Genomic DNA, 21398 nt, shown 5'->3' on the forward strand with positions numbered 1-21398 from the left:
TCACGGGTCTTTCAAACAAAGTTCTCACTCAGAAAGTCAGAGGGTCTCAAATTCATTAATTCAAACACCATTGAGATATGGAATGCTCTGAAAATCCCTTTATCTTGAGAATCTACTATTGACACATGATCAACTATCATCAATAATGTGGATTTTCACGACAAAGCTTTCAGAAAAAGCATTTTAGTGTGTGATTGTCATGTTAGAACATTTTGGCCACCCACATACTTCAGATCATTACCAATAATTCACAACAGTGCTGTCCTCAGCTGGAGTGAGTTGGTGGGTCAAGGCAAGGACAGAAATCATATTTCCTTCTCACCCCTTCCTCCTCTTCCTCTGGTGGCTCACAAGACAAGACCAGGCCTCTATTGTAAAATAAGTATTTTTTTTGTTCTGTAACAGCTCCATTAGATATGTCAGAGTCCATCAGGAAACTGATATATTCTGATATAGGAATTACATAAAAATGCATTTGCCTATCATTTAAGTAATGATAAAGAATGATCAGACAGCTCAGTATTTTAAGATGCGAATTGGAATTCTGTACCTAAACAAGGCTTCTTTCGTGATAAGAAATAAACTGTGATAAGAAAACCAAAGTAAATACAACACCAAAAACATGCAAAAACACAAGAGTTTAGCAGGGTTGGTGTGGAGATTATACTTCCCTGATGTAGACATCTATTCAAGGAAAGGGATGGATATTCAGGATCGACCTGAACCAAAGGTTTGTAATCCTTGGTAATTCTCTCCCTAAGAAGGCTGTGGAAGCTCCATGACTGAGCGTATTCAAACCTGCAATACGGGCTTCGTTTTTTGCATTATTACGGTTACCGAGAATTATGATTATTAATTTATTGTATTATTAATCATTATATTATTTATCTACATGTTAATAATGGGTTGTATTAAACTGCAGCAAGTAAGAATCTCATTGTTCCATTGCTAATATATATGACAATTAAATGCTCTTGACTCTCTTGACGAGTCTTAAACTAATCTCAGGAACAGATGGTAGAATGGAACTTGGTGCATTACCCTTCATCTCTGCCCTATCTTCTTCCCTTCTTCCTTTCTTCCCTACTCCTTAAGGAATCCAGAACACACGCAAACAACAACATTGATTTTTTTTTGTTGATCGCCTAAATTATGGATACAGTCAACACCAATTTGTATGTTTAAATCCACAATTTGAACGTGCTCAAAAGAGCTGACAAAAAAGCTTGCAGATTTGATTCCTGATATGTATCTGCAATCTGGAGTTATAACACTACAAAGGTTACAAGAAATTCCCTCCCTGCTGCAGGGTTAAGGAGAGAGGAAATAAAATGAGCCAGTGTACCTGCTCCTGCTTCCTAATCTCTGATTCTGAATTTAAAATTTCATAGAGACTTGCTTAGATGGGGCATCTTGGTCAGCATGGATGAGTTTGGCTAAGGGGCTTGTATCCGTGCTGTATGACTCTACGACTCTATTCATGGAATAGGAAGGGGGGGGGGGGGGTTGTGGATAGTCATTGCCCATCACCAGCTGTCCTGGGCCTTAGTAGGGCTTTTTATTATTTGTAACAATTTGATAAAACTAAACACTTTGCTAGATTGCTTAAGTGGGCATATAATAATAATAATAATAATGGATGGGATTTATATAGTGCCTTTCTAATACTCAAGGCGCTTTACATCGCATTATTCATTCACTCCTCAGTCACACTCGGTGGTGGTAAGCAACTTCTGTAGCCACAGCTGCCCTGGGGCAGACTGACGGAAGTGTGGCTGCCATTCTGCGCCTACGGCCCCTCCGACCACCACCAATCACTCACACACATTCACACACAGGCAAAGGTGGGTGAAGTGTCTTGCCCAAGGACACAACGACAGTATGCACTCCAAGCGGGATTCGAACCGGCCACCTTCCGGTCGCCAGCCGAACACTTAGCCCATTGTGCCATCTGTCTATAAGCACCAACCTTATTGGTAAAGGATGTTTTTATTCTTTCTGGGATGTGAGCGTCACTATCAGGGACAGCATTTAAGGTTTCTTTCTTCCCAATTGTTTCAGTGAAGTTGCTGGTCATCTGCATTCTTAAACTACTATTGAAGTGAAGTTGCTGCTACAGTATGTGTAGCTCTACACACTCTGTGGTTTGCTGGTCCATTTCAGAGTGCACGAACATTACTGTGGTTTCTTTCCTTGAAGACCATCAATAAATCAATTGGATTTAAAAAACAGTTCAGCAACTTCATGGACTCTTTGACTGAGGCTTGTTTTTTTATTCCCAGATTTACAAATTCAAATTCGTAGCCTGCCAGGATGTGACTCACGCTCACATTTTCTGTAACACTCTCATCTCCCAACTATATGTGGAAATGAGCCAATGAATACAGTCAACAGATTCTGCTGACTTACAATGGTCACTCAAGACATATGATCTCTTGTGAGCCAGCAGAAACGCTTTTATTTTTGTTAGTATTTTTAGTGCAGATCCAAAACTCCATGGAATTTCAGACATAGAAATAAACGGAGGCACTAGAACACAATAGGAGAGTTTAGCAAAAAATGAACAAAATGTAGCTTAAGAGGAATTACAATTGCAGAACAAAATAATTTGATAGGTGTGGAGGTTTAGAGGCCAAGCTCTGGAGCGAAAACCAGAGGTTGAAAGATGGAAGAGAATCGGAGGCAACAGAAAAGAGGAAAGGTGTGGATGCATTATTGGGTACATTTTCAGTGGCCATTCTCCAAATGTACCTCTATAACTGTAAACGTTTATGGACTGGAATTAAAACATGAGCTGGTGCCTTCTTGTGTGAAAGCATTGAGAATGATGCAGCAGCAAAAATAAATGAACACAGAATCTTTTGATGAGTGTTTGGATACACAGCCTCAGCAAGGCTTTCTTCTGGTCTGTGCATTCTATCAGACACCATTGTTTACTGACAACACTTTGAGAGGCAGGCTGATAAAAGCCTGACTCTATCTTCAGACTTTCAGGACACCTCTGTGACATATAACATAATAAAAGATAATCTGCAAATTTAAACTGAAGGACACCTTGGAGTGAGGGAACAAGGTCCAGGTTCTCTTTTGAAAGGGATCCTAATATTGATTTTCCTTTGCCTTTGATAGCTTTGTGTTGAATGAGTTGGGCAGGATTAAACAGCCACACCTCAAAACAAAATAACTATTCCACTGGTTCCCATGACTAATCAATCGACCTTCACAGCCTTGCCAACACCAAGATTCAGCTCAGAACTGTTCCCTGTACGTTTGGGGAACCTGTTATCGGATGATACCTGATTCAAAGGTTATCACAATAGATACAGGTGCTGTCTCATTGACAGACAAGGTCACAAAGAGACAGATACCTTTCCCAAAAACACCCAGCTCAAGTGAAGATTTTTGTTATTATAAAACAAATTTAAATCTGTGGATTTAACGAGCTACTGAGAGATTCTCACTGGTTTATTTTGAACACAACTGCTCGATAATCTGTTCGAACACTACCATAATGATGAAACAGAACCAAATAGATCAAGAAGACCTCAGAGTTGAGTCCTAGTTTGTGCTTAGTTTACAGTTGCAGATGATTCTCGGGGCAGTACAATAACTTTTAAGTTTCTCAAAACAAAAGAGAATTGACAAGAAACCAGACAAGATTTTTGTTCCTGATTGTTTTCTAAAGCCCTCTGATGTACAGTCCACATCTGCAGAAATCAATGAATAATATGGGCGGCACAGTGTCGCAGCAGTAGAGTTGCTGCCTTACAGCGCTTGCAGCACCAGAGACCCGGGTTCGATCCCGACCATGGGTGCTGTCTGTACAGAGTTTGTACATTCTCCCCGTGACCGCATGGGTTTTCTCCGAGATCTACGGTTTCCTCCCACACTCCAAAGGTGTACAGGTTTGTAGGTTAATTGGCTTGGTATAAATGTAAATTGTTCCTAGTGTGGGTAGGATAGTGTTAATATGTGGGAATCATTGGTCGGTGTGGACTCGGTGGGCTGAAGTGCCTGTTTCCGCGATGTATCTTTAAACTAACCTAAACTAAACTAAACGAAATTTAAAAAGACTAGGTTTACCCCTGACATGGGCTTGGCTTAGGATCATTCAATGCTGTTTGGACCAAGACAGTGTTTTTTTAGGCCGTTGGACTATGGAAGAAGTCACAAAAATGCTTCATACTTTCTTCACTGTTGTACACAAGAAACGTATCTTTCTTCAAGAACCACTGGATGAAGAAGTGCCTGTGATATATCAGTTCACTAAACTGATGGATGTAGAAAGAGTAATTCAAAAGCAAAAAAGTATCGACACTACAAATCTGAAGTAAAAACAGAAAATATCTCAGCACGTCAGCAGATGTGATAAAAGCGAGGAATTTTTCCAGTTCTCATGAAAAGCAATTGTCCTGAATGATAAATGTGCGTTCCTCTCTGTAGATCCTGAATGATAAATGTGCGTTTCTCTCTGTAGATCCTGCCTGACCTGATAAATATTTATGGCATTTTTTTGGGTTCAATACGGACACTTTCATGTTTCATTCTTTGGGATCTAAAGAGAGAGAAGTGAGGGTGAACATGGAGGTAAAAGATGTTGGACAACTGGATTGTAAAACATTGGTAGATTTGTGAACTGGTAGATCTTTGAAGAGTTGCATGAAATTTCCAGTTTGAGGCCTTAGTCTGATGTTTCCAGCTGCCAACTGTGATGAAGCTAATGTCGACTTTAGAAAAACAAATGTAGTCTCACATAAATATTTTATAAAGTGTTTTAAGGGAAGCACATATCTCCTATCCGTTGATTCTTTTCTTTCAGACCTTCTGGTTGAATAATGAGTTGCAATTTAATCTCAGTTTCTCCAATTCTTTATTTAAGAGAATGACACGTTTCTGTACTGGTAATTTGTTTCAGCTACTTACTAGAAATCCACCTTCAGAAACACAGACAAACATATCAGCCTTGACTTGCCTACCCAATTCTTCAAAGTTCTTTATAGGATAACTTTTTCACTCAGATGGTGTAAGGATATGGCATGAGCTGCCAGAGGAATCACAGTAGTTGAGGCAGGTACAATAACAACATTTAAAAGGCACTTAGATGGGTACATGGATGAGAAAGGTTTAGATCCTTAGTGGGCTAATTGCCGCCAAATGGAAATAGCTAAGACAGGCGGCCATCTTGTTCGGCAATGATGAGTAGGGCCAGCAGGCATGTTTCGGTGTTGGATGACTCTGTTTCCTCAGATATTTTCCACTAACTGGACAATCAAGATGCCCTCACCTATATATAAATGTATACGAGAATCATTAAATTAGATGATGATAGGAATGGAAAGTGGCATCATGTTGTCCACTTTCTTGAGTGTATGGGTAATTTCAAGCAAAAGTAAAAATTCTGCTTAGCTTTTTCTTTATCGAGTCCATGAAAACTTTGGAGCAATCCAATTAACTGATAATTAATCAAATTGAATCCATCCTATTTGTATCTTCAGACCCTAATCACTGGAATTCCTTTGGGCAATAAACCTTTTCTGTGTGGTTCATTCATCTGATCCATTCCAGGCATGGAGGTGCCCTGAGCTTGTCTGAACATAGATCATAGAAGGGCATGCAGGGCATGAACAGGCCCTTCGGCTCACACTGTCTGTGCCGAACATGATGCCTAGCCCAACTCTTGTCTGCCTGCACAGAATCCATATCCCCCCATCCCTGCATGCCAATCCAAAGGTTTCTTAAATGCCACAGCCTCAACCATCACTCCCGGCAGCTCGTTTTAGGCATTCACCACCTTCTGTGTAAAGAAGCTTGTCCACACATCTCCTTTAAACTTTGTCCCTCTCATCTTAAAGCTATACCTTCTAGTATTTGATTATTTCCATCTGGGAAAAAAATGTTCTGACAATCTACCCTAGCTGTGCCTCTCGTCATTTTATATACTTCTACCAGGTCTCCCCACAACTTTCATTGAGAAAACAATCCAATTCTGTCCAACATCTCCCTGGAGCTAATACCCTCTTATGCAAACATCATTCTTGTAAAGATCGACACAAAATGCTGGAGTAACTCAATGGGACAGGCAGCATCACTAGAGAGAAGGAATGGGTGACGTTTCGGGTCAAGACCCTTCTTCAGTGTGGGTGATGTTTCGCCCACGACCCGAAATGTCATCCATTCCTTCTCTCCGGAGATGCTGCCTGATCCGTTGAGTTACTCCAGCATTTTATGTCTATCTTCAGTTAAACCAGCATCTGCAGTTCTTTTCTACATCATTCTGGTAAACCTTCTCTGCACCCTCTCCAAAGTCTCCACATTCTTCCTGTAATGAGGTGACCAGAGCTGCAGACAATACTGTGGTTTGATACTTTCCCTCGTCGCTTTGAACAATGAATATAGAATAAGCCAAGTAAACAGTGAGACATTAAACCTTGTGATTGTACATCTCAATCATTGGATAAGCTGGAGTTCACTGATTCTGAACTGTTGATCTGTGTTTAGCTATTTCCTCTTTTATACCACCCATATTGATTGAAAGATTAATAATGCTTGCCTGTCAGTTACCAGTAAGTTATCAGTAGATGAGCCTTGACTGGGGCTATCAGTTTATTGAATTGCTGTCTCTGGGAATCAAGAACTATGAAGCAGCTTGGGGTAAGAGCTCGCCGAGGTGAGAAGAGCAAGAAAATTGATGATATGATGTCTTAAAGTTCATTAAGCTCACACTAAACTTTACAGAGGAAAGCCGAAAGCACCGAGGAACCTCGGATAAATGTACTTATTCCTCCTTTCTCTCCCTGGTATGCACTGCGTAGGGAATAATATGACGATGTCATTCACGTCACACATTTGACTTGATGGCAAAGAACATCAGATGCATGGCACTGTTTCTCAGTTTAGAGATACAGCGGAGAAACAGGCCCTTCGACCCACCGAGGCTGTGCCGACCAGTGATCCCCGCACACTAGCACTATCCTACACACACTAGGGACAATTTACATTTATACCAAGCCAATTAACCTGCAAACCTGTACACCTTTGGAGTGTGGGAGGAAACCGAAGATCTTGGAGAAAACCCACGCAGGTCACAGAGAGAATGTACAAACTCTGTACAGACAGCACCTGTGGTCAGGATCAAACCTGGGTCTCTGGCGCTGTAAGGCAGCAACTCTACCGCTGCGCCACCATGCCACCCTAGACTAGCAGTCAACTCAGGATGAGACTGCAGGCTGATGCTGGAGTCCCAAGACAGATGACGGAGGTTCCTTTGTACAGAATACAACCAATTCTACAAAGTCCATTTTTTAATATTCAGTATTGGTACAAGGATGTCAAGAGTGTTTTAATTGTCATATATACCGACAAGGGAACAATGGAATTCTCACTTGCAGCTGCTTAACAGACCAGTCAATGTAAACTCACACAGTTAATATACATTAATTTTCCTTAAACATCAATAATATTCAATTATTTGTCATTTATAATAACCAGTCACTGATTTAAAAAAATGGTATTTAACACCCTTGTAGAGAAGAATAATTTTGTAGAATCACATTCTAAGTGGTAGTAACCTTTCACAAATGAATGGCATACTCAGACAATTTAGAGGGCAGTTAAGAGTTAACCATATCATTATGAGTCTAAACTCACACAGGACGACTTGGTTAGGATACAGATTTTCTTCCTTGAAGTGAACCAGAGTTTTTTCAACAAGAATCCAGCAGCTGGACTTTGTTCCAACACCATCTTTAAATTTACTGACATTATCACCATTGTTGGATGCATAATGGCTGGCGATGAGAGAGAACAGGGGAAGGGCATTGAAAATCTGACGGAATGGTGCCAATAATCTTGTTCTCAAAGTTAGCAAGACCAGGGATCTGATTGTTGACTTCAGAAGGGGAAAGCCAGGGATTGATGAACCAGTCTTCATCAATGGGGTTGTGAGAGAGACTAAACAGCTTCAAGTTCCTGAGCGTGCATATCTCTGAAGATTTGTCTTGGGCCCAGGACTCAACGCAATCAGAAAGAAAGCTCATCATGTCTCTACTTCCATAGAGGATTGAGGAGAACGGGTATGTCGACAAATACTCTGTTAATGATGATGATGATGAATGAATGAATGAATACGTTTATTGTCATTGCACAATACTGTGCAACGAAATTCCATTACATCTCCTCCGGTTAAAAACAATACAAACACGACAACCATTATCACATATGTACACTTAATAGTAAAAAAATAAATAGGTATTTTAAAAGAATTTAAAAGAATTTAAAAGAATTTGGAGACATTTCTTGGAATTACATTTTGCTTCCCCAGCATTCTCTGTTGGAATTTAGCTCTTTTATCGCACATGGGTAGAAACTATTCTTTATTCAGAGTCCTGAATCGCCTCCCAGAGGGTAGCAGAGTAAAAAGGTGGTTGGCAGGGTGGGATGTGTCCTGCTTGATATTTGTGGCCCGGCGCAAGCATCGGGCCCTTTATATGTCATCCAAGGAGGGCAGTTGGGCGTTTGTAATGTTCTGCGCAGTTTTTATAATTCCCTGCAACGCCCTCCTCTCAGCCACAGTACAGCTGGCAAACCACACCAGGATTCCATAGGAGAGGATACTCTCCACGGCGCATCGGTAGAAGGACAACAGCAGCGGCTGTGAGGCGTTTGCTCTCCGCAGAGACCTCAGGAAATACAGCCGCTGATGTGACTTCTTCACGAGAGTGACAGTGTTCATTTGCCATTTGAGGTCCTGGGAGATGTTTATTCCCAGGAACTTAAAGCCAGTGACTCTCTCCACCATGTCTCCTTTGATGTATAAGGGAGCAGGTTCCTCTCTCCTCTTCCTCCTGAAGTCAACGACCAGCTCTTTTGTCTTTGATGGATTGAGTACCAGGTTGTTTTTGGTACACCAGACAGTCAGTTTTTGGACTTCATCCCTGTAGGCAGACTCGTCGTTGTTGTTTATCAGTCCCACCACAGTCGTGTCGTCCGCAAACTTAATGATCCTGTTTGTACTGTGTGTTGGTATACAGTCATAAGTGTATATTGTGTACAAAATGGGACTCAGCACACAACCTTGTGGCGCTCCTGTGCTGAGCGTCAGGACTGGGGAGTAATTGGACCCCATCCTGACAGTCTGTGGGCGATCTGTTAGAAAGTCCTTAATCCATCCGCATGTGTTTGCATTAACACCCAGATCAGACAGTTTGTCCACCATTCTGCTGGGGATGATAGTATTAAATGCAGAACTAAAATCTACAAATAACATCCTCACATATGAGCCAGGACGCTCCAGATGTGTCAGTGCAGAATGTAGAGCTGTGTTGATGGCATCTTCCGTTGACCTATTAGCTCTATACGCAAATTGATGCTGATCCAGGGTGGATGGGAGTGAGGACTTAATGTGGGCCAGGACCAGCCGTTCAAAACATTTCATCACGGTCGAAGTGAGAGCAACAGGTCTATAGTCATTCAAGCTCTTAATGAATGTTTTTTTGGGTACAGGCACGATGGTAGCAGTCTTAAAGCATTTAGGGACAGTGCACGTTAACAGAGAGAGGTTAAAGATTTTGCTAAAAACCTCCGCTAACTGGTCTGCACAGTCCCGCAATACTCTCCCTGGGATGCCATCTGGTCCAGCAGCCATCTGGTCAAGCATATTGATTGAGTATGTCATGGCCTAGTTTGGCAACCTAAATGCAGAAGGGGCAGCTCTGCCTGATCCATCACAGATACGAACTTCCCCACTATCCAAGCCACACTCTCATTTTGCTACTATCATTGGAGAGAAGGTGCAAGAGCCAGGACACCTGGCCACCTGGTTCAAGAACAGCTTCTTCCCAGCAACCAGCACTACACAACACTAACCACAGCAACTATGATCTTCCAGGGACTGTGCCTTTGGTTGCACTATGGACACCATTTTTGCAGTTTTATGGTTATCATAAAAATGTTTTATTGTATTTTTGGTCATTATATATTATCTGTGCATTGTTGCATTTACGGTTAGTATTGGTTAAACGCAGCAAGTAAGATTGATTAATAGGACTGGGTGTTACAATCCCTATGATTTCACTACAATTGAATTTGCTAACAATCAGACACATCTTCAGTTGTGTACCTCAACGTCACTGGGTGTTTGGGCCTTTTATCACAAGACACCCTCAGTCGAGGCAGGCCCACCGCAGGGTGATCAGACCCGGTTAACCTCTAGCTGGTCACGTGGCAGCACAGACAGCATCTTTCCTCTTCAGCCACAGCCAGTGAATGTTCCGTACAGCGGCATGGCAAGTTCTTTTATTGCCCTCCTTTGTTCTGTTTTTGACCATTAAACATTCTTGACTCTTGAATTGTATTTGATTCTTGATAACAACCTTCCCGATTTATTTAATTCATTGAACGCCTTTGGAGTGTGGGAGGAGTAAACCCACGCAGGTCACGGGGGGAAGGTATAAACTCTGTGCAGGCAGCACCCGTAGTCAGGATCGAACCCGGGTCTCCAGAGCTATAAGGCAGCAGCTCTACCACTTCACCACATGCTGCCCCGTGGTTCCATGTATAGGAATCATTCTGTACCAGGGCTCTTCTTTAGCAATAAAATGGTAATTGCAGCACAAATGGTCAGTCTGACATTGACGTTCATCTAGAAGAGAGAAGATATATTAGGCAGAATCTAGAAGAGCCTATGAGTTTGATAGCACCTGTCTACTCCTCAAGATGTATTTTATGCCTCGTCACTGTTTGAAATGGTAATTTGCAGTGTGATTTGGAGTGTCTGGAAATGTTGTGATATATTGAAATCCCATCAATGTCATCTAACAGCTGACCTTGATTTATTTGTTCTTCTAATATCATTTTGTGAAATATTTATTTTGGTGTGTACAATCAAATGTTTCACCTCATGGTGTTGGTGCAAGAAGGTGTACGTACGGTATGCTTGCCTTCATTGTTAAGGGCATTGAATATCAGAGTCAGGAAATCATGATGCAGCTCTATAGGACTATGGTTAGGCTGCATTTGGAGTATTGCACATAGTTTTGGTCACCCCATTACAGGAACAATATAGAAGCATTTGAGGTTGAAGCAGAGAAGGTTTACCAATATTCTGCCTGGTTTAGAGAGTTTAAGCTACAGGGAGGGGTTGGATAGACTTGTATTATAGACAATAGACAATAGGTGCAGGAGTAGGCCATTTGTGATCATATATGATCATATTTTTGCTGGAACGTCAGAGATTGAGGGAAGACTTCCTAGAAGTATATAAAGTTATGAGAGGCACAGATAGGGTGGAGAGGCAATACCTTTTTCCCAGTGTAGAAATATCCAACACTGGAGGACATATCTATAAGGTGAGAGGCAGAAAGTTTAATGAAGACGTGCAGGGCAGGTTTTCTACAGAAAGTGTGGTGGGGGCTGGAACTGATTGCCAGGGGTGGTGGTGGAAGCTGATATCATTGTGGCATTTAAGAGGCTTTTGTATAGGCACTTGGAATTGCACAGAACATTCATTTGAAGATATATGACTTAAAACTAACAGATTTTGCACATTGAATGTATTCAGTCAGGCACTCTCCTAGTATGCTGCACATGCACTCTCTTTTCCATCTCCATTTTGTTGTTGCTTAATGAAACATATTTATTTATGTGGAAGAGGAGTGATGCTTGAGTAGGAAAATGATTCCCAAATGTGCACAGGAGGCATTAATAATACAGGTGATATAATTGCCTGCTGGCCTAGTTGATTATTAATAGAATTTTCAAATAATAATTGCTGAATTATTCCTGAAAATTTTACCTGAGGTTAAATCTTTTGTCGGATTGTATAGGTCTGTGTGGCAGCTATTTTTGTTGTCTGCGTATTAACCATTTGTGGTGGAGAACTGCCTTTTAAGAGAACTTTCATATTCCTGAGGCTGGAGTAGCCATTTAATAGAGCATTTCAACATTGAGCAATGTCATATGAATCAAGAACAGGGCGGATCATAACATTTAAGAACAAACAGACATTAGAACCAAGTATGCCTGTATCACAGAGTAAACTCAAATCTAAGATATGCAGGAATAATACTTTGGCCTTTTATGAGACAATTTAAAAGTGTACAAATGACACATCAAAACATATACTTCACTCACTGACCAGGCAACCCAATATGATTGGCATTGTTGGATATTACCTTTATTTTGCCTTCCATTAGCAAGTTATATCTCTGGATTTACACTTGCTATGTTGTCATTAAGGGTGACCTACAAATAATAAGATTTTGTGTTTAGTTTTAAAATACCCTTGTTGTTTTGAATATACTTTATCTCGTTTCCAGATGATATTTCATCATTTTTATTGAATAGCATTATTTTAAACTGTTCCATTTTGTGTCCAATGGTCCATGCGGTGAAGGGGAAGGTTGAATAGTGTTGGGGTTGGTGTGGAACTCAGTTTCTTTCCAGATAAACGGAATGTGTTAAAGTGTTTGGTAGATTATTGCATTGACTGAAGTCTACTCGCAAGTCTTGATGTACCCAGAGACATTCTTTGACAAACTTCCAGCCTGCAGTGTTGTGCCGAAATGTTGGATAGGATGAAGAGTGCTTTAGTTGTTTGTAGCATTATAGACTCCATTAATTATCCAGGTCTTCCATGCATGAGTTTCCATCATTCAATCTAAGTGCCTAATATTACTTCTTACTGCCACATGATCTCACTATGTGAGTACATGCCCATTTGTCTCACCTTGCCATTCCCCTTTGCTGGAAGCAGGTTGGAAGCTGTAGAAGAAATTCTGAAGAAGAGTTCAAAGAAGATAAGAAAAAATTATGATCATAGAAAGAATGCAAAAAATCGGCCACTACAAGAATAAAATTTCCAGCAGGGAAAATCCTATATCTTCAGGACCATGTCAGTGTAACAGAGCAGAGGGCCACAAAGCTGTAGGAACAGAATTAGAGTTGTACTTAAGGAAGATCAGCGACAAAACAGGTTAATAAATATAATTTGTCACGTTAAAATAACTATTTAACATCCAGAAAAATTAACATTTATGTGTGAATTACTATTTGTCTCCACCGCTCCTGCTCTGGAATACACTGGTATTGAATCTTTCCACCTGTTTTCATTTAACATGCTGCATTCAATCTAATCTCTGAACGGTTTCAAGGAATAAGTGAGCGCACACCCTCTCTCAACATTAAAGTGTAAAAGCAAGAACTGCAGGAGATTAGCTTTAGGAGTAAAGTGCAGTGTAGTCAGGAGGAAGTTTCCTGTGCAAGAAGTAGTTGGGTGTTTGTGCCCTCAACCACAACCTTTGCATTAGAAGCATCACTCTGGGGTTTTAGGTGGTGATTAGTTATGCATAGGGTTGTCTCAGAGAAAGCCACCAGGTTGGCTATTTCCAACCATTGTCACGGTGAACTGCAATCAGCAACCATTCTCCCCTACACAATGGCGCTTTTGACTGCCCCTCTCAGCCGAGGAAGTGGTGAATGTTACACGCTATGGCCAGGATACATGAGAAAGTTTGGAAACTAAGGATCGGCTTCCTCCTCTGCATTGTTACCTCTTTCCTTCATCCCAGCAGTAGACAGAGGCACCAGTTCTGTGCAGCTGCAGGCTCGGGCACATCTTTGCAGGCTACTGATTCAGGAAATCTGATTCTTGACCTGTGCTAATTTAATATTAGCATAACCATAAAATAATATCTTGCCCACCTCTGGAACAACAGGCAGACATTTACAGATCAGGGATTGAAGCTGGAGGTAAGTTGGGTTTCCATGGAGGGAGACACTGTGGTGGAGAACTGCCTTTTAAGATAACTTTCATATTTCACAGAATTAGGATACAGGGTTTCAGCGTACAATGCGTAATTCCAAATTGCAGGGAAGAAGGAAGCTTCTATGTTTCAGATTCTTGACTTTCATAGAAACATAGAAAATAGGTGCAGGAGTAGGTCATTCGGCCCTTTGAGCCTGCACCGCCATTCAATATGATCATGGCTGATCATCCAACTCAGTATCCTGTACCTGCCTTCTCTCCATACCCCCTGATCCCTTTAGCCACATCTAACTTAAATATAGCCAATGAACTGGCCTCAACTACCTTCTGCGGCAGAGAGTTCCAGAGATTCACCACTCTCTGTGTGAAAAATGTTTTTCTCATCTCGGTCCTAAAAGATTTTCCCCTTATCCTTAAACTGTGATCCCTTATTCTGGACTTCCCCAACATCGGGAACAATCTTCCTGCATCTAGCCTGTCCAACCCCTTAAGGATTTGTAAGTTTCTATAAGATCCCCCCTCAATCTTCTAAATTCTAGTGAGTACAAGCCGAGTCTATCCAGTCTTTCTTCATATGAAAGTCCTGACATCGTCAGAACGTTGCGAGAAATACAGATGTTGCACAAACTCGCCTCATTTCTTCTGGATTATGTTGCGGAAACATTGTTCATGATTCCCATTTTGCTAACTGGAAATAAATAGGCTCAGCTATCAGCAGTCTCAATTGTCCTAACGCATTAGGCTTTCCAAGCAATGCATGCTTAGGTCTCCCGAAGGTAATTTGGGTGAGGCAGTGTTATTTGTACTGATAAAGTTGGGAGTCACTGGCACTGACTGAGTCAGCCATCAATAAGACGAGATAGGTTAAACCTCGTTGATGGAGACACAAGAGACTGTAGATACTGGAACAAGGAACAAACAAGCTGCTGGATGAACTCAGCTGGTCAGGCAGCATCTGTGGAGGCAAATGGACAGTTTGCGGTTTCATATTGAGACCCTTCATCTGGTCCCGATCCGAAATGTTGACCGCCATTACCCCCCCTACAGATGCTGCCTGACCAACTGAGTTCCTCCAGCAGATCATTTGTTGCTTCAGGTCTCCTTGATGTTCGTTTCTTATGTCTCACCAATGTATATTGAGAAGGCTTTTTACTAAGACTTGATGAATTAGACCAAATGGCATTACACAGAATGCTGGAGTAACTCAGTGGGGCAGGCAGCATCTCTGGAGAGAAGGAATGGGTGATGTTTCGTGTTGAGGCCCGAAATGGTATTAAATGGTTTAGGGGTTCTTGGCTTTGTATTAGTTAGGCCTCTGACTGCTACATTGGCACTCCTCTTTGGATCATGTGCAGTGACTGACGTCCTGCACTGATACAGAACAATTCAGGCAGGAGTCACCAAATCCTTTGCGAAAGCATAATTCTGGAAGATACCAATAATTTTATGATAATAAATTCACTGAATTGCTTCTTTCCGGAGTTTATTCCTAGTGTAGCTATCAATTAAGTTAACACATTGGCAATTTGAAGAATCAGGAGTGAACACATTCTGTCCAATTTGGTACTGTCAAATTCTAGGCTAATGAAATCAATGAATAATACTGATCATTACAGACATTAAATTAATATGCTGATGGAAACAAGGGCTGTGCTTCAGCCTGGTACCATTTCACTAGTAAATCTGACAGGAAAAATAACAACCACTAGACTGCAGAGCAGTAAGGCCATAATTCTCTGCAGTGAGTACTGGATCTTTCAGAGATTTCCAGTGTGGGATTCAGATTAAGAAAAAAAATGACATGCTTTATTTATTGTGATGTCTTTGAATTTATGTTGCGTCTTGCAGCACATTATTCCCTTGCCTGCTAATACAGAAAGCACCACTCATAGGCCCCTTATAAATCATCAAGGGCTTTGCCTTTTTTGCCCCAAGGGTCAAAACAACAATGATTGTGGTCTTTCAATGAGTAAATAATGGCATTTATCATGCTTCGGTTTATCCTGCTAATTAAGCAATAACAGCTCAGAAGAACCACACGGGAAGGGAAAGAAATCAGCAGAAGTAAAAGCAACTGCCACTCTGTACGGTTAAATTATGTCTTTTGTCATTTCCAATATCTTGCCACCGGGCCCCCAATTATGTGAAAGATGCCAAGTGAAAGAAAAGGAAAGACTTGCAGTTATAGAGTGCTTTTACCAACCTCAGCACTTCCAAATGTGCTTTATGACTATGAAGTACATTTGAAATGTAGTCATTGTTGCAATGAGATGACACACATATATTGGCACCATGGGCCCACAAACTGCAATATGATGTTTGTTTAAGAAGGAACTGCAAATGCAGGAAAATCGAGGTACATAAAAATGCTGGAGAAACTCAGCGGGTGCAGCAGCATCTATGGAGCGAAGGAAATAAGCAACGTTTTGGGCCGAAACCCTGTGGTCTGAAGAAGGGTTTTGGCCCGAAACGTTGCCTATTTCCTTCGCTCCATAGATGCTGCTGCACCCACTGAGTTTCTCCAGCATTTTTGTGTAACTGCAATATGATAATGACCATGTAATGGTTTAATTCGGAGATGGTGCCTATGGCTGTGATGTGCCTGAACTTACAGGTTAAAGTGGCATGGCGTGGGACATCAGGCCAGATTTATATGAGAGCATCCCTCTACCCGACAACAGCAGGGAGAGAAGACCCCTCTCCCTCTCCCCCTAACCACCACCGCTGTAGGCCGTGTCTAGTCCATGCCCTTGGCCTCTGAGAGTGGTGCCCGGTCCAGCCAAGCCCCAGGCCCCCACTCCACCGTCAAGGAACTGCACTCACCGTGTCTCCGTCCGAGGGTGAGCCGGGCCATCAGGGTGGGTACCCGGTCAATGGCAATACAATACAATACAATACAATTTATTGTCATTTGAGCCTCAGTGAGGCTCAAACGAAATTCTGTTTCCACAGCCATACAAACAAGACAATTCTTAGACATACACACAATTTAGTTCACACAAACATCCATCACAGTGAACCCACTGTGATGGAAGGCAAAGTATTTTCTCTCCCCTGTTCTCCCTGTCTCTCCCGATGTCCAAGCCCCAGGCGGGCGATGATAAGTCCCACGGCCATTTTAGGCCGTGCCGGGCGATTTACAGCCCCGCTCCCAGTCTAGAAGTCTCGAAGTTGGAGCCCCCGGCGGGCGCTGGAATGTCCCATGGCCATGAAGCCGTGCCGGGCGATGTATGACCCCGCTCCGGGTCGTTCCAACCCCGCGACAGGGGCTGGAGAAGTCGCGTTGCGGGAGCTCCGGGAAGCGGTCTCTCTCTCTCCCCCCGGACCCGTGAGCTCCCGATGTCCCAGTCCACCGGACCTGCGGCTGCGTTGCTGGAGCCTCCGAGCCCCAGGAGTCGAGTCGCAGCAGCGAGTCACCACCGCTCCCCACACTCCGAGGCCGGCCAGCCCCACGATGGTGAGTAGTCCGCAGCTCCGCAGTCTCCCGAGCCCCCGGGTCGTTCAGGTTGGAGGCCGCTCCACGGTGCTAGGCCCCAACGACAACGGAGACCCGACAGGGAAAAGGTCGGGTCTCCCAGACAGGGAAGAGATTTTAAACGGTTTCCCCCTGCCCCCCCCCCCCGCACCCCACATATACACATTTAAAACTAGTATTAAAAAACACCAAACACTACATTTAACTAGACAAAAAATAAAAAAAAGACAGACAGGCTGCAACGGGTGAGTCGCACCGCCAACCACGGGCCAGGTAGAGCAGATCAGTTTATCTTGGCATCATGTTCAACTCAGACATTGTGGGCCAAATGGCCTATTCCCATGTTGTTATATTCTGTTTTCAATGTGTAAAATACATTATTATTTGAAACTTAAATCACGTAACATTCCTTATTTCAACACTGTGCAAATTAAAATGAACTTCACTCTGGAGTGAGTTGCAAAACTGATATTTCCAGGATGTATTTGTATAACCACCAGGCACATACCAGCTTTTCAATTTTACTCATCTGCATCGATTTTTACATTAGATCTCCCACTGTGCCATTCCCAGTTTTCCAGCAATGCTGCTGGAATTAGAGTGAGTTATGCAGGAAACACACCAGAACACAATAGGTTTTCCCAATCTCAAGGCCAATCCCCACATCTTATTCCCAGTAACAAAGATTCTTGCATATTAAAACTTGTGTCAGTGACATCATCAGTACCATTTTTATCCTTCGCATGTAAGCATGGACTGCTTAAAATGATCAACCAGTTAATATAAAATAAAGACACAAAGCGCTGGAGTAACTCTGCGGGAAGACAGCATCCATGAAGAACATGGATAGATGATTTTCAGGTCAGGATCCTTCTTCAGACTGATTGTGGAGAGGGTGGAAAGAAAGCTGGAAGAGTAGATGGGCAGGAGAACGTGTGGCAGGTGATAGGTGCACACAGGTGAGGGGGGTTTTGATAGGCAGATGGTTGATCAAAGATAATGAAACGCACCTCGCGAACAGGCCATTAATATAAAATATTCTCAGTGCCTGTAAATCTTACAAGAAAATAGTGATTCCACCATCCAATGCTATTCCTGAACAAGTTAACATTTGGATCTCCAGGACTTTCTTCACTGATTACCTTAGAATGACATCATAACCAGTCCCCAATCTGATTTCTCTTATCTAATGTGTGAATTTTGCAGTAAAATTGTGGGTTTGATATTTCAATATATATGAATCAGAAACTGTGGCACCCTCCCATGTGTAGGAAGGAACTGCAGATACAACTCGTTCACAACGAGGCCACAGCTAACAATGGCTTCTTTCTTTATCATCATTACTTCTTGCATATCTTTCATTCATTTGTTCTATATCTCTCTTGTTTCCCTTTCCCCTGGCTCTCAGTCTGAAGAAGGGTCTCGACCCAAAACATCACCCATTCCTTCTGAACAGAGATGCTGCCCGTCCCGCTGAGTTACTCCAGATTTTTGTGTCGGCCTAGGATATTAAATGACACATTTAGGATATCAGCCCACAGGAGGCAGAAACTTAAGGATTATGAGCAAAATTGCAAAGGAAAGGAAACTAACCTTGCTTTAGAATAAATGCATTTTAGTTTCAGCTGTTCCACTAAAGAGAATACACTGATTCATCTTGCCCCTTCACTAGAATACCAGAAGAAACTTCTGATTCATTATTCCCATCTCACAAAGGGGAAGCCGATGACTGGTATGAGAATGACTGTCTTTCCTGAATTGGAACAGCCTCATTAGAAAGGGAAGAGAAAACATCTCTATGTTTTCTAATACATTTTGTGAAAGACATGCATGAACTGCATTGTTTTCAACATGTTTGGCAGATTTTACCAATGCAGCTTGAACAAAGACTAATTCTAAGAATAAATATCAATCTGTTAAACCCAGAGGCTGGGCTTTCTTGTTCTATATTGCATAATATGAGACATGAATTTCTCAGACATAATCATGTTTTTGTTTTAAGTCAGTAGGAAAGGAAAATGATAGTGACTTTCCGAGCCAAAGCATAATCCAAAGCCAAAGGTGAATCATAACACTTTAGTTGCCATATTGAGGAGAACAAATGATTTGGGATTTTCTTTCTTTCATTGTTTGTCTGTGGGAGTGGGTCCAGGGTGGGATGTATTTGCAGAGGTGCTGCATGCTTCATTTACCTCGTCCAATTGGCCTTTTTATGTGAGAGTCAGATACTGAGGACTTAAAATCTTGATTGTTTTATTCGATATTAAATTAAAACCAACAGTGCGGATAACTGTCCATGTTAAACTACCACAAATATGAAAATGAAGGCTCATATGTGGTCAGATATTCAAACAGCATTGTGGTCAAATGGAATTCTTACCTGATGTTCACAGTGGCAAAGTTGCTAACTCACAGTGCCGGAGACCTGGGTTTGAGCCTGACTAAAGATGCAGGCTGTGTGGAGTTTGTACATTCTCCCTATCTCCCTGGTTTTTTTAAGTGAAGCAGTATGAAAATGTAAGCATCAGTGATAGGATGAGAATGTTTATACTGACGAATTGTAATATTTATGTTGGCCTAAAATAGGACACCTTGATAGTGTCCTCTGTGATGTTCAAAGGAAAGACTTTGAACTCTTGAAGTTGGTTTTCTCTGGTACTCCGGTTTCATCCCACATTCCCAAAACCTGCAGGTTTATCAGTTGTAGGAAGGAACTGCAGATGAAGGTAGACACAAAATGTTGGAGTAACTCAGTGGGACAGGCAGCATCTCAGGAGAGAAGGAATTGGTGATGTTTCAGGTTGAGACCCTTCTTCAGACTCTTAGTAAAGAGGAGGGAGTGGGGGCTGGACAATGGAACTTATGAAGTGACAAAGGGCATGTGAGGTGTCTTGGTCATAAGTAGGGAGGGACTGGACCAGTAGGGATGGGATGGAGTCGAGGTACGTGCAAAATAATTCAGTTGGACAGGAGCATCAGAAACAATGGGTCTGCCAGGGCACTTGTGTTTATTGATTTTGGGGAGAAGATAAAACCGGGCCGTGTGAGGCTGGGGAGTGATAAGGTTGGAGGCTGTGGAAAGCAGACAGCCGGGAGTGATAAAATCAGAAATGGTCTGTGAGATTATGGCCTGGTGTTCATCTGTGGGATCATGATCCAAGGATATGTAGGCGGAGATGTCTGAGAGCTGGCCCCTGGCCTCAGTGCAGTAGAGGTCACCGCGCCAGTCTACCACGGCACCTCCCTTGTCTGCGGGTTTGTCGGGGTTGGTGCAGAGTGAGCTGTACTTTTGGCGGAGGTGAGGTTAGAGTAGGTAAGGGGAGTGGAAAAGTTGAGACTGTTGATGTCACGCTGACAGTTGGAAATAAAAAGGTCTAGAGAAGGTAGCATGGTCGTGAGGAGTTCCCGCATCCTGGGAACTAGTCGCGGCCTCATTATGGTGAAAATTGTTTCAACATGTTGAAAAATTAGCGGCGACTAGAATGATGCCGCCATGGAGAGTAGCGAGAATTCTCGTGCCGTAGGTGGGTCACCGGGAGGTCAAAGGTTCTTCTAGATTGTAGCCGGTGCTGACCGGTGAATTTCATTGGCTCATTGGGAAAAAAAAACGTAAGCAGTAGTTTTCAGAACCAAGGATAAACGACAATGTTAATGTCCGCCGAGCTTCACAGCCGTGTATCTCTGGCTTCTTAAAAGTTGTCTCCACTCCTTCTCCCCCATTCTCCGCCCTCTCCCCCCCCCCCTCTTTTAAAGAACTTGCGTGACCCTTCCCATACACTGTGCTTTCACCGTCTTAATTACAGCGCCTGTTCACAGCGGTGTGTGTCTGTATCACATTGGCTTTGCACCGTGTGAATTTCACTCAGCGCTTCCCCGCTTGCCCTGTCCCCCGCCTGCATAACGGGCTGGTGAAGGAAGCGAAGTGTGTGTGTGTGTGTGTGTGTGTGTGTGTGTGTGTGTGTGTGTGTGTGTGTGTGTGTGTGTGTGTGTGTGTGTGTGTGTGTGTGTGTGTGTGTGTGTGTGTGTGTGTGTGTGTGTGTGTGGTGTGTGTGTTCCACTCTGACAGTCGCCGGCAGTCGCCTGAAAATTTGCCTAAGTGGGACAGGCCCATAATTGTTTGCTGCATCTGTGTGTGCTTGTGTACTGGGCCAATGTTCCTTT

The 21398-nt window shown here is 42.6% G+C and overlaps 1 protein-coding gene and 1 long non-coding RNA gene across 12 annotated transcripts in view; both read left to right on the top strand.

The window, feature by feature from the left end:
- Nucleotides 1-21398, top strand: part of prdm16 (PR/SET domain 16) — a 771474-nt gene that overhangs the window by 219776 nt on the left and 530300 nt on the right. The window lies entirely within an intron of this gene.
- Nucleotides 19494-21206, top strand: LOC116990332. Its single transcript, XR_004416521.1, has 3 exons — nucleotides 19494-19878; nucleotides 20536-20540; nucleotides 21161-21206. It is a non-coding gene; the product is annotated as an uncharacterized LOC116990332 (long non-coding RNA).

Source organism: Amblyraja radiata, chromosome 31, assembly GCF_010909765.2.
Source record: "Amblyraja radiata isolate CabotCenter1 chromosome 31, sAmbRad1.1.pri, whole genome shotgun sequence".
Taxonomy (NCBI): Eukaryota; Metazoa; Chordata; class Chondrichthyes; order Rajiformes; family Rajidae; genus Amblyraja; species Amblyraja radiata.